Raw genomic sequence first — 13,439 nt, forward strand, 5'->3', positions numbered from 1 at the left:
CTGAGAAGATGATGGAAAAGATTTGCTATTGCCAAACTTAGTTTCCTACCATTATTGTTGTTGAAGCCTTGTTAAGGCTTCTGTTGATCCTTCCATGAGAAATTTGGATGATTCCTCCATGAAGGATTATAGGTGTTTCCATAGGATTCTCCCATGCAATTCACTTCTTTTATTGTAGCATTCTCAGGGTCGTAAGCTTCTCCTTCAAAGGAGGCTTCATTAGCACTGTCGGATGTAACTTACAATCCAGTCAAATTCTGAGAAATCATATTAATTTGCTGAGTCAATATTTTTTTCTGAGCTAATATGGCATTCAGAGTATCAATCTCAATAACTACTTTCTTCTGAGTCATCCCATTATTCATAAGATTTCTTTCAAAAGTGTACATGAACTGGTTATTTGCAACCATCTCAATGAGTTCCTGGGCTTCTGCAGGGTTTTCAGATGAAGAGATCCGCCAGTAGAATGGTCTAATGACATCTTGGACAATTCAGACAGACCATCATAGAATATACATATGATGCTCCATTTTGGAAGCATGTCAGAAGGACACCTTTTGGTTAATTGCTTGTATCTTTCCCAAGCTTCATAGAGGGATTCACCTTCCTTCTGTTTGAAGGTTTGGACTTCTGCTCTAAGGTTGCTCATCTTTTGAGGTGGAGAGAATTTGGTCAAGAAATCATTGACCAACTTGTCCCAAGACTTCAAGCTTTCTCTAGGTTGTGAGTCCAACCATGTTCTAGCTCTGTCTCTTACAGCAAAGGGGAAAAGCATAAGTCTGTAGACTCGGGATCAACCCCATTGGTCTTAACAGTATCGCAGATTTGCAAGAATTCAGTTAAGAACTGATGAGGATCTTCCGATGGAAGTCCATGAAACTTGCAATTATGCTACATTAGAGAAACTAATGGAGGCTTAAGCTCAAAGTTGTTTGCTCCAATGGCAGGAATTGAGATTCTCCTTCCATAGAAGTTGGAAGTTGGTGCAGTATAGTCACCAAGCATCTTCCTTGCATCTCTTGCATTATTGTTGGGTTCGACTGCCATGTCTACTTCTTTTTTTAAATTCTCTGAAAGGTCCTCTCCGGAGTGTTGTGCTTTAGCTTCTCTTAGCTTCTTCTTCAGAGTCCTTTCAAGTTCAGGATCAGCTTCAACAATAATGTTTTTATCCTTGTTTCTGCTCATATGAAAAAGAAGAGAACAAAAGGGAGTAGTAGAATCCTCTATGTCACAGTTATAGAGATTCCTTGATGTGTCAGAGGAAAAGGAGTAGAAGAATGAGAAGAGAGAGGAGGTGAGTTCGAAATTTTGGATAAGTGGAGGAGGAATGTTAGCAATTAAATAAAATAAAAAGAGAGGAGAGAGAGAGTTTTCGAAAATTTGAAAAAGGAATAAAATAAAATTAGAATTTAAAACAATTAGGTAATTAAAAAGATTTTTGGAAAAAAAAAGGTTAGTGATTTTCGAAAATTGGAAGTGGAAAAGTGGTTAGGTGGTCTTGAAAAAAAGATAAAAAATAATAATTAGTTGAGAAAATTTTGAAAATAATTTTGAAAAGATAAGAAGTTAGAAAAAAGATTTTGAAATCAAAATTTAAAAAGATATGATTGAAAAGATATGATTGAAAAAGATATGCTTTTAAAAAGATATGATTGAAAAAGATTTGATTTTTTTCTTTTTTTTTTAAATTGATGACTTGACTAACAAGAAATTAAAAGATATGATTCTAGAATTTAAAGATTGAACCTTTCTTAACAAGAAAGTAACAAACTTGAAATTTTTTAATCAAAACATTAATTGTTAGCAAGGATTTTTGAAAATTTGGAAATATAAGATTTTAAAATTATGATTTAAAACATGAAAATTTGAAAAAAATTTGAATTTGAAACGAAATTACCTCCCCTGTGTCATCCTGGCGTTAAAACGCCCAAGATGCTATCCATTCTGGCATTTAACGCCAGAATGCTACCTCTTTGGGCATTTAACGCCCAGCCAGATACCCTGGCTGGCGTTTAACGCCAAAATTCCTTCCTTAGTGGGCGTTTTTCTAAACGCCCAGCTTTTTCTCTGTGATTCCTCTGCTGTATGTTCTGAATCTTTATTTCTCTGTATTATTTACTTGAAAAGAGATATTTTTTATTTTTGAATTTTTAATTAAAAGAGAGAAAAATAGCAAAATGAAATAAAACATAAAAATGCAAGATCAAAACAAGTAATGCATGCAAGGACACTTTGAATGTCAAGATGAACACCAAGAACACTTTGAAGATCATGATGAATATCAAGGACATATTTTTGAAAATTTTTAAGAAAAGAAAGATATGCAAGACACCAAACTTAGAAATTTTTAATATTTGGACACTATGTATTTGAAAATGCATATGAAAAACAAGAAAAGATACAAAACAAGAGAATTTAAAGATCAAAACAAGGAAAATCATCAAGAACAACTTGAAGATCAATGAAGGACACAATGCATGAATTTTTTTCGAAAACTTAGGAAAATTAAAAACATGCAATTGACACCAAACTTAGGATTTGACACTAGACTCAAACACGAAACACAAAATATTTTTTTTGGTTTTTATGATTTTATTATTTTTTTTTGTATTTTTCGAAAATAAAAATAAAATGCTTAAACATAAAATAAAATTACCCAATCTAAGCAACAAGATGAACCGTCAGTTGTCCAAACTCGAACAATCCCCGTCAATGGTGCCAAAAACTTGGTGCACAAAATTGTGATCACACTTTTCACAACTCTGCACAACTAACCAGCAAGTGCACTGGGTCGTCCAAGTAATACCTTACGTGAGTAAGGGTCGATCCCACAGAGATTGTCGGTTTGAAGCAAGCTATGGTCATCTTGTAAATCTCAGTCAGGCGGATTCAAATGGTTATGATATTTTGATAATTAACAGATAAATAAAACATAAAATAAAATAGAGATACTTATGTAATTCATTGGTGGGAATTTCAGATAAGCGTTTGGAGATGCTTTGTTGCTTTTGAACCTCTGCTTCCCTATTGCTTCCATCCAATCATGCGCACTCCCTTCCATGGCAAGTTGTAAGTTGGTGGATCACCGTTGTCAATGGCTACCATCCATCGTCTTAGTGAAAATGGTCCGGCTACGGTTCTCACCGCAGGGCTACTTGTGTCAGAATAAGATCCATTGATCCTTTTGCGCACTGTCACTACGCCCAATAGTCGCGAGTTTGAAGCTCGTCACAGTCATTCCCTCCCAGATCCTACTTGGAATACCACAGACAAGGTTTAGACTTTCCGGATCTCAGGAATGCTATCAATTGTTTCTAGCCTATACCACGAAGGTTCTAATCTCACTGATTTGGATGCTCTGTTGTCAGGAGATGCTAGTCAAACGCATGGATCAGAGACCCAAGAGAATATACTCCAGCTGGCGTTCAATGACTACGTTGAACATCATGTAGACCGCTTGTGGTTGTCAGGCATGCGGATCTTGGCTAAGCGAGTACTGAAGATAGTGGGTGATTGTCACGGGTCACCCCTTCAGTCTGACTTAACTGAATTAAGTACAAGAGTATAACTTGGAGAAGAATTAGGTGTGAATTGAAGGAAAAACAATAGTACTTGCATTAATTCATGAGGAACAGCAGAGCTCCTCACCTTAATCTATGAGGTGTAGAAATTCCACCGTTGAAAATACATAAGAACAAAAGGTCTAGGCATGGCCGAATGGCCAGCCTCCCAAATGGCATAAGAATTCAAAAACAGGGGAAGAAGACCTGATCAAAGGATCGAAAAGTGGTCCAAAGATATGAATACAATAGTAACAAGTGCTATTTATACTAAACTAGTAACCTAGGTTTACAGAAAATGAGTAGATAGTGCAAAAATCTATTTCTGGGGCCCACTTGGTGTGTGTTTAAGCTGAGCCTTGAAGATTTCACGTGCATAGGCCATCCTTGGAGTTAAACACCAGCTTGGGTGCCAGTTTGGGCGTTTAACTCCAGTTTTAGTGCCTGTTCTGGCGTTTTACGCCAGAAAAAGGTCTCTGATGGGCGTTTGGACGCCAGTTTGGGCCATCAAATCTCGGGAAAAGTATAGACTATTATACATTTCTGGAAAGCCCAAGATGTCTACGTTCCAACGCAATTGAGAGCTTTCCAATTGGGCTTCTGTAGCTCCAGAAAATCCACTTCGAGTGCAGGGAGGTCAGAATCCAACAGCATCTGCAGTCCTTTCTCAGCCTCTGAATCAGATTTTTGCTCAGGTCTCTCAATTTCATCCAGAAAATACCTGAAATCACAGAAAAACAAACAAACTCATAGTAAAGTCCAAAAATGTGAATTTTGCATAAAAACTAATAAAAATATACTAAAAAGTGACTAAAACATACTAGAAACTACCTAAAAACAATGCCAAAAAGAATATAAATTATCCGCTCATCACAAGCTCTCCTTAGGAAATGATTCTAACCACTTTGATACTTTATCTCTAAGAGAGAGAGGAAACAGTAGCAGTTTATAGGTGTCCGGGTAGACACCATTAGCCTTTACTGTATCACAAATTCTCAAAAATGTGGTTAAATGTTGGTTGGGGTCTTCTGTGCACTCCCTCCGAATGAGCAGTCATTTTGGAAAAGGGTGATGAGTTGGGATTTTAACTCAAAATTGTTAGCATGGATGGTTGGTTTTAGAATGTTGCTTCCACAATTTCCTAGGTTTGGGTTGATGTAGGATCCTAGAACTCTTCTCTCCTGCACCACATGGTTACTAGCACCTTCCCCAACATGATTATGTATCTCCTTCTCCATAGTAACGTCTAGATCTTCCTCCACTGTTTCCTCTCCAACTATTCCTTTGCCTCTTGCTTCCCTACTTAGTCTAAGAAAGGTTCTCTCAGGTTCACTATCAAAAGAGGATAAAGTTTCTCCTCTCCTACCTGTCATACATTCCACAAACAGCAAGCAGAAGACAAGTGAAGGAATCACTCTTGTTAAGACTTATCGTTAGTTTGATTGGTGCAATTGATCAAACAGTTAGTGGATTAGTATGCTAAAATAGAAATATACAATGAATCAATTGAATCTCAAATGTTAAGAAAAAATACAAGAACTGAAATTAAAAGAATTAACAAGGTAAATAAAAATGCTTAATCTAAATACCTATCAATTTAGTCATTGTCAATTTCAAACCAATCCCCGGCAACGGGGCCATAAAATTTGATGACCGAAATTCACTCCCCATATAAAATGAATCTGTTCTTTGGAAAGCGCACCAAATATTGTCATGTAATAACCTATTAGGAGTGGGGTCGAATCCCACAGAGATTGGTCGATTGAGCAATTTTAATTAATGGGTGAATTAGTCAAGATAACCAATAGAGAGTGTTGAGTGCAGAATTCTAAATGAGTAAAAACGTAAATGACTTAAAAGTACAGAAAAGCAATAAAGTGCAGAAAAGTAAATGGCAAGAATGTAAAGTGCTGGAACATAAATGACTGAATTGTAAATGGGAATGTAGACTAGTAAAAATTAAAGAAAGCTATAAAGAATAGGGGAAATTCATTGGGATTAGGAGATGTTGCTCTCTTTGGATTAAATTCAGCTCATAACATCTTCAATCATGCAACTCATTGACTTCTTGGCAATCATGATTGATTGAAACCCAATCTCTTGGTGATTCAATCTCTCAAATCTTGATAATTAGCCAATTCCTTGGTCTAATTGCTCATGAAGAGAGATATGCTTGGTCCCTGATTATACCACACATCCTCATAGATCCAAATAGTGGGTGGATTATATGTCACCGTATTCAATCCCAAAACCCAAATCTACTCAAGTATGAGAAGGGATTTCAAGCATGGTTTCATGTTTCCTTTTTTACGGTTCCCATGAAACCCATTTTGCATTTAAACCTCTTTCACAAGAAGATTGAACATTAGCATGAAGAACGGAATTCCTTCTAGCAAATCAAAGAGAATATGAAGAGACGAAGAAATTTACTATCATTAATCCATCAAGTACAACAGAGATCCCTCTCCCAATGAGAGGGAGTTTAGCTACTCATAGCTTAGACAAAAGTACAAGAGATAGAGGAGATGAAGTGTAAAACTAAAGCTAAGTTTCCAATCCCACCTGCTAATCCAACTCCCCTTTTCAGTACTTCTAGGAGTTATTTATACTACTCGTATACCTTAGAATTAAGAAAATATAAAAGAGAAAAGAAAATTACAAGTGAAAGAAAAAGGAAACAGTCATAAAAAATGAAGCATATGCCTGGTGTGTGACTGACGTTTGAGAAGTGTGCCACGCCTAGCTTCTCAACTTGGCATGGCACGCCATGCCTGGCTCCGTAACTAGCAAGCCTTCTTCATCAAGCAACCTGGCGTGTCATGCCTTCAAGCTCAAATGGCGTTGTGTGTTTACTGCAGCACCTTGCAGTCTATTAATTTTCTTGGCCATCATTTTTATTTGTTGCTGAAGTTGTTGATGCATCTGTTTGTTTTGTGCCAAGAGAACATCAACACCTTCAAGCTCCAGCACATCCTTTTTCTGGGCTGGTTGGCGTTGCCTTTGATGACCATAGAATTATTGATTGTTTGCCACCATGTCTATGAGGTTTTGGGCTTCCTCTGCTGTCTTCATTAATTGCAAAGAACCTCCTGCTGAATGGTCTAGTGCTTCCTGAGCTTTCAAAGTCAATCCTTCATAGAAGTTTTGAAGTTTATCCCATTCTTTGAACATTTCTGGTGGACACTTCCTGAGTAAAGCTTTGTATCTTTCCCATGTATCATACAATGACTCTCCATCCATCTGAGTGAATGTTTGGACCTCTGTTTTGAGTCTGATAATCCTTTGGGGAGGATAGAACTTGGCTAGGAATTTGCTCACTAAGTCTTCCCAATTATTGATGCTTTCTTTGGAAAATGTCTCTAGCCATTGAGTGACCTTATCCTTCAGAGAGAATGGAAACAGCAGTAGCTTGTAGATGTCTGGATGCACACCACTTGTTTTGACAGTTTCACAAATCCTGAGGAAGATGGATAAGTGTTGGTTTGGATCTTCAAGTGGACTTCCTCCATAGGAGCAATTGTTCTGCACCAGAGTGATAAGTTGAGGCTTCAACTCAAAATTATTTGCATGAATGTTGGGAGTTAGTATGCTACTCCCGCAGTTTCTTGCATTGGGGATAGTGTAAGAGGCCAACACCCTTCTTGCAGGCTGGGTATTGTTGCTCACTCCCTCTTCACGCACCTCAGCCTCCTGACTTGCAAGAATCACAAACAAACCAAATGAAACATGGACATTCTAATGCTAGAATGTGGTTAGAGGGTTAGGTGACACAATGTGTCAAACAGTTAATGTGCTTAGTAAAAAAAGAAAAAATGCTTAATCTAGACCACCACCTCACTTAATCAATGTCAATCTAATTCAATCCCCGGCAACGGCGCCAAAAACTTGATGTGTGGAAAACGATCCAACACAAAACTCACCGGCAAGTGTACCGGGTCGCATCAAGTAATAAAACTCACGAGAGTGAGGTCGATCCCACAGGGATTGAAGGATTGAGCAATTTTAGTTTAGTGGTTGATTTAGTCAAGCGAATCAAGTATTGGTTGAGTGATTTTGTATCCAACAGTAAGTAAATAGCAGGAAATGTAAAGGGAGAGGGATGAATTGCAGAAAAAGAGAACTAAAAATAAAGGTATTGAATCTTAAAGAACAAGAAATTAAATGACTGAAACTTAAAGTGCAAGAAATGTAAATTACAGTAACTTAAAGTGCAAGAAATATAAATTGCTTGAATGGAAAAAGGGAGTTGAGGACTGGGAATTCAGAATTTAAGCAAGGGAAATTAAATTGTAGCAATTAATAAAGCAGAAGATGAATTGGAAGTAACTAGAATTCAAACAGGAAGGGAAATTAAATTGCAGCAGGAGTTCACAGAAGAACCAAAAGGGGAAATGGGATCTCAGGACTCCAGAGACTAGATAGCAAAGTCTAGGTCTCAATTGCCTTCCCAGATCCAAGTTCACAAAGCAATTAACAAGAAATTAAAGAAGAAGCAGTAAAGGAAATGTAATTGAACTCAATTATGCAGAAGAGAAATTAAAGAGATCTTGAATGGAGATTGAGACAGAAATTCCTCAATTCTTCACACCCAGTACTCAAACAAGAAAAGTAAAAATGCTCAAGCAAGAACGACGAAGAAGAGAGATCAATTCTCCTTCCCAATTCTCTAAAATCTCAGTTCAAAGCTCTCAGAGAAAATGAAGTTTCAAAATGTAAAAGTTCAAAAATCAAAAGAAAGTTTAAGGGTCCAAAATGAGATCCTAATTACTTCAAACTATCTCTTATTTATACACTTTCTTGGATTTTGGAATTTGGATGGGCTTTTGATTTGGTGAAGAAATGAATTAAATTGGATTTTTAATCCAATTTTCAGCCCATGAGGAAGTAGCTTCCACGAGGCTGCCCTGCCCTTGTGGAGGGCAGAGCAGGAAATGGTGCGTGCGGCCCTCGTTGCGTGCGTGCTTGGTGCATTCAAGATGCTGCAGGATGCTGCCCTACCCTTGTAGAGGGCAGGGCAGAGTTGTCATGGTGCGCCAAGCTGCCTGTGCGTACGTGCTTGCTGGCCGAGACTCCCTTGGTGCGTGTCAGTGTTATGCGCTGGCCATGCACCACAAAATGCTGCCCTGCCCTTGTGGAGGGTAGGGCAATGTTGCCAATGGTGAAGTCCCACGTTCGAAACTCAGTGGAGGCACATGATGCTCCTTTTCCTTGGTTTTCTTGGCACCAAAGTAATGCTTAGTTCCTTGCTTCCTCATGGTGCCGTGTTCGATCCTGGGAGATTGAAAGCAAGCCAGTTTTTGCTTGTTTTCCTTGTGCTTGAGCGCTACTCCTTTCCTCCTTGTTCTTGGGTTCGAAACCCATAGAAAGCACTAGGAAGCAATTTCCTTTGAATTATCCTTGGATGAAGCCCGATATTGCTCTTGAGGAGGGCAGGGCAGAGTTTTTGCTTCCTTTGGTCCTTGGCATCAAATTGTGCTCCGCCCTTGTTGTGGGTAGGGCAGTGATGCTTTTCAAGGCTTGGTTCAATATGCTGCTCTCCTGGAGGGCAGTGTGCTCTCTTGGAGGGCAGTGTGCTTCCTCCCCTCCATGCTCCACGTTCTTTTTTCCTTGGGCCACGCTTTCTTAAGCCACGTTTTTCTTCTTTTCCTCCTTTCTTCACCTACAAGAAACCAAAACAACCAATCAAAGTATCTCTAAACTCATAAGGTTTATAATTCATTAAAAAATCAATAAATTTTAGCTCAAACCTCATGATTTAGCATCAATTTAATGGTGGTTGTTTGATTTAAAAAAGTCATGCATTTTCATTCCAAATTACTTACTTAGGATGCAAGAAAGTGCATAAAGACTAGTGAAACAAGTGAAATTAGCTTGAAAAATAGGTATATGATGACTTGTCATCACAACACCAAACTTAAATCTTGCTTGTCCCCAAGCAAGCATCAAAACTAAGAGAAAATGAAGTGAAAAAAAGAAAGCATACATATCCTTATTAGGCATATAGCAGAACTTGATTCATGGAGTTTTTATGCAGACAATGATAACTCAGTTATTGTTTGCTGAATGGTCTAGTGCTTCCTGAGCTTTCAAAGTCAAACCTTCATAGAAGTTTTGAAGTTTATCCCATTCTTTGAACATTTCTGGTGGACACTTCCTGAGTAAAGCTTTGTATCTTTCCCATGTATCATACAATGACTCTCCATCCATCTGAGTGAATGTTTGGACCTCTGTTTTGAGTCTGATAATCCTTTGGGGAGGATAGAACTTGGCTAGGAATTTGCTCACTAAGTCTTCCCAATTATTGATGCTTTCTTTGGAAAATGTCTCTAGCCATTGAGTGACCTTATCCTTCAGAGAGAATGGAAACAGCAGTAGCTTGTAGATGTCTGGATGCACACCACTTGTTTTGACAGTTTCACAAATCCTGAGGAAGATGGATAAGTGTTGGTTTGGATCTTTAAGTGGACTTCCTCCATAGGAGCAATTGTTCTGCACCAGAGTGATAAGTTGAGGCTTCAACTCAAAATTATTTGCATGAATGTTGGGAGTTAGTATGCTACTCCCGCAGTTTCTTGCATTGGGGATAGTGTAAGAGGCCAACACCCTTCTTGCAGGCTGGGTATTGTTGCTCACTCCCTCTTCACGCACCTCAGCCTCCTGACTTGCAAGAATCACAAACAAACCAAATGAAACATGGACATTCTAATGCTAGAATGTGGTTAGAGGGTTAGGTGACACAATGTGTCAAACAGTTAATGTGCTTAGTAAAAAAAGAAAAAATGCTTAATCTAGACCACCACCTCACTTAATCATTGTCAATCTAATTCAATCCCCGGCAACGGCGCCAAAAACTTGATGTGTGGAAAACGATCCAACACAAAACTCACCGGCAAGTGTACCGGGTCGCATCAAGTAATAAAACTCACGGGAGTGAGGTCGATCCCACAGGGATTGAAGGATTGAGCAATTTTAGTTTAGTTGTTGATTTAGTCAAGCGAATCAAGTATTGGTTGAGTGATTTTGTATCCAACAGTAAGTAAATAGCAGGAAATGTAAAGGGAGAGGGATGAATTGCAGAAATTAAAGAGAACTGAAAATAAAGGTGCTGAATCTGAAAGAACAAGAAATTAAATGACTGAAACTTAAAGTGCAAGAAATGTAAATTACAGTAACTTAAAGTGCAAGAAATATAAATTACATGAATGGAAAAAGGGAGTTGAGGACTGGGAATTCAGAATTTAAGCAAGGAAAATTAAATTGTAGCAATTAATAAAGCAGAAGATGAATTGGAAGTAACTAGAATTCAAACAGGAAGGGAAATTAAATTGCAGCAGGGGTTCACAGAAGAACCAAAAGGGGAAATGGGATCTCAGGACTCCAGAGACTAGATAGCAAAGTCTAGGTCTCAATTGCCTTCCCAGATCCAAGTTCACAAAGCAATTAACAAGAAATTAAAGAAGAAGCAGTAAAGGAAATGTAATTGAACTCAATTATGCAGAAGAGAAATTAAAGAGATCTTGAATGGAGATTGAGACAGAAATTCCTCAATTCTTCACACCCAGTACTCAAACAAGAAAAGTAAAAATGCTCAAGCAAGAACGACGAAGAAGAGAGATCAATTCTCCTTCCCAATTCTCTAAAATCTCAGTTCAAAGCTCTCAGAGAAAATGAAGTTTCAAAATGTAAAATTTCAAAAATCAAAAGAAAGTTTAAGGGTCCAAAATGAGATCCTAATTACTTCAAACTATCTCCTATTTATACACTTTCTATTCTTGGATTTTGGAATTTGGATGGGCTTTTGATTTGGTGAAGAAATGAATTAAATTGGATTTTTAATCCAATTTTCAGCCCATGAGGAAGTAGCTTCCAGGAGGCTGCCCTGCCCTTGTGGAGGGCAGAGCAGGAAATGGTGCGTGTGGCCCTCGTTGCGTGCGTGATTGGTGCGTTCAAGATGCTGCAGGATGCTGCCCTACCCTGGCAGAGTTGTCATGGTGCACCAAGCTGCCTGTGCGTGCGTGCTTGCTGGCCGAGACTCCCTTGGTGCACGTCAGTGTTGTGCGCTGGCCATTGGTGGACGAAATTGTGATCACTTGTATGTATTTATAAAAGATGTATACTCTGAGGGCATTGTTTATTTTCTTCACAATCTCGTTCAACTAACCAGCAAGTGTACTGGGTCGTCCAAGTAATAACCTTACGTGAGTAAGGGTCGAATCCACAGAGATTGTTGGTATGAAGCAAGCTATGGTCACCTTGTAAATCTCAGTCAGGCAGAAGAAAGAGGAATTGTAATTATAATAAATAAAAAGGAATAATAAAAGGGATAGAACACTTATGCAGATTCATTGGTGGGAATTTCAGATAAGCGGATGGAGATGCTGTAGAGCCCAAGGACGCCTGCTCTCCTACTCCTTCTACTCAATCCTTCTTACTCCTTTCCATGGCAAGCTTTGTATAGGGGTTCACCATCAACTGTGGCTACTTTCATTCCTCACGGGGAAATAACCTGTGCGGCTGTCACTCGCACAGCTAACCAGTCTGGAGGCATCACCCATGGCTGATGGCTACATCCCATCCTCGCAGTGAAAACTATGCAACGCACTCTGTCACAGTACGGCTAATCACCGGTTGGTTCCCGCTCCTACTGGAATAGAATCCCTCTTTTGCGTCTGTCACCAACGCCCAGCAGGTTAAAGTTTGAAGCACGTCACGGTCATTCATGATCGGAATCCTACTCGGAACACCACAGACAAGGTTGGACTTTCCGGACTCCCAGGATCCTACTCGGAACACCACAGACAAGGTTGGACTTTCCGGATCCAGATGAATGCCGCCAACTATCTAACTTATACCACGAAGATTCTGTTGGGGAATCTAAGAGATATACATTCAAGCTCTGTTGCATGTAGAACGGACATGGTTGTCAATCACGCGCGTTCATAATTGAGAATGATAATGAGTGTAATCTGACTCATCACATTCATCATGTTCTTGGGTACGAATGAATATCTTGGAATAAGAATAAGAGAGAATTGAATAAAAGAAGATAGAATTTCATTAATACTTGAGGTACAGCAGAGCTCCACACCCTTAATCTATGGTGTGCAGAAACTCCACCGTTGAAAATACATAAGCAAAGAGTCCAGGCATGGCCGAATGGCCAGCCCTCTCTAACGTGATCACAGGATCAAAATACAATCCAGGATGTCTAATACAATAGATAAATGTCCTATATATACTAGACTAGCTACTAGGGTTTACATGAGTAAGTAATTGATGCATAAATCCACTTCCGGGGCCCACTTGGTGTGTGCTTGGGCTGAGCTTGATGAATTCACGTGCTAAGGCATATCTTGGCGTTGAACTCTGAGTTATGACGTGTTTTGGGCGTTCAACTCCGGATCATGACGTTTTTCTGTTGTTTAACTCCAGACAGCAGCATGAACTTGGCGTTCAACGCCAAGTTACGTCGTCATTCTTCGAATAAAGTATGGACTATTATATATTGCTGGAAAGCCCTGGATGTCTACTTTCCAACGCCGTTGAGAGCGCGCCAATTGGAGTTCTGTAGCTCCAGAAAATCCATTTCGAGTGCAGGGAGGTCAGATTCCAACAGCATCAGCAGTCCTTTTGTCAGCCTTCTTCAGAGTTTTGCTCAAATCCCTCAATTTCAGTCAGAATTTATCTGAAATCACAGAAAAGCACACAAACTCATAGTAAAGTCCAGAAATGTGAATTTAACATAAAAACTAATGAAAACATCCCTAAAAGTAGCTCAAACTTACTAAAAACTATATGAAAACAATGCCAAAAAGCGTATAAATTATCCGCTCATCACAACACCAAACTTAAATTGTTGCTTGTCCCCAAGCAACTGAA

General features: G+C 38.9%; 1 non-coding gene across 1 annotated transcript; it reads left to right on the forward strand.

Annotated features, from left to right (window-relative positions):
* The first annotated feature begins 536 nt into the window (after positions 1–536).
* On the forward strand, positions 537–643 carry LOC112793700 (small nucleolar RNA R71). The gene has a single exon (XR_003198401.1). It is a non-coding gene; the product is annotated as a small nucleolar RNA R71 (small nucleolar RNA).
* Positions 644–13,439: the final 12,796 nt, after the last annotated feature.

This window comes from Arachis hypogaea, chromosome 3, assembly GCF_003086295.3.
Source record: "Arachis hypogaea cultivar Tifrunner chromosome 3, arahy.Tifrunner.gnm2.J5K5, whole genome shotgun sequence".
Lineage (NCBI taxonomy): Eukaryota > Viridiplantae > Streptophyta > Magnoliopsida > Fabales > Fabaceae > Arachis > Arachis hypogaea.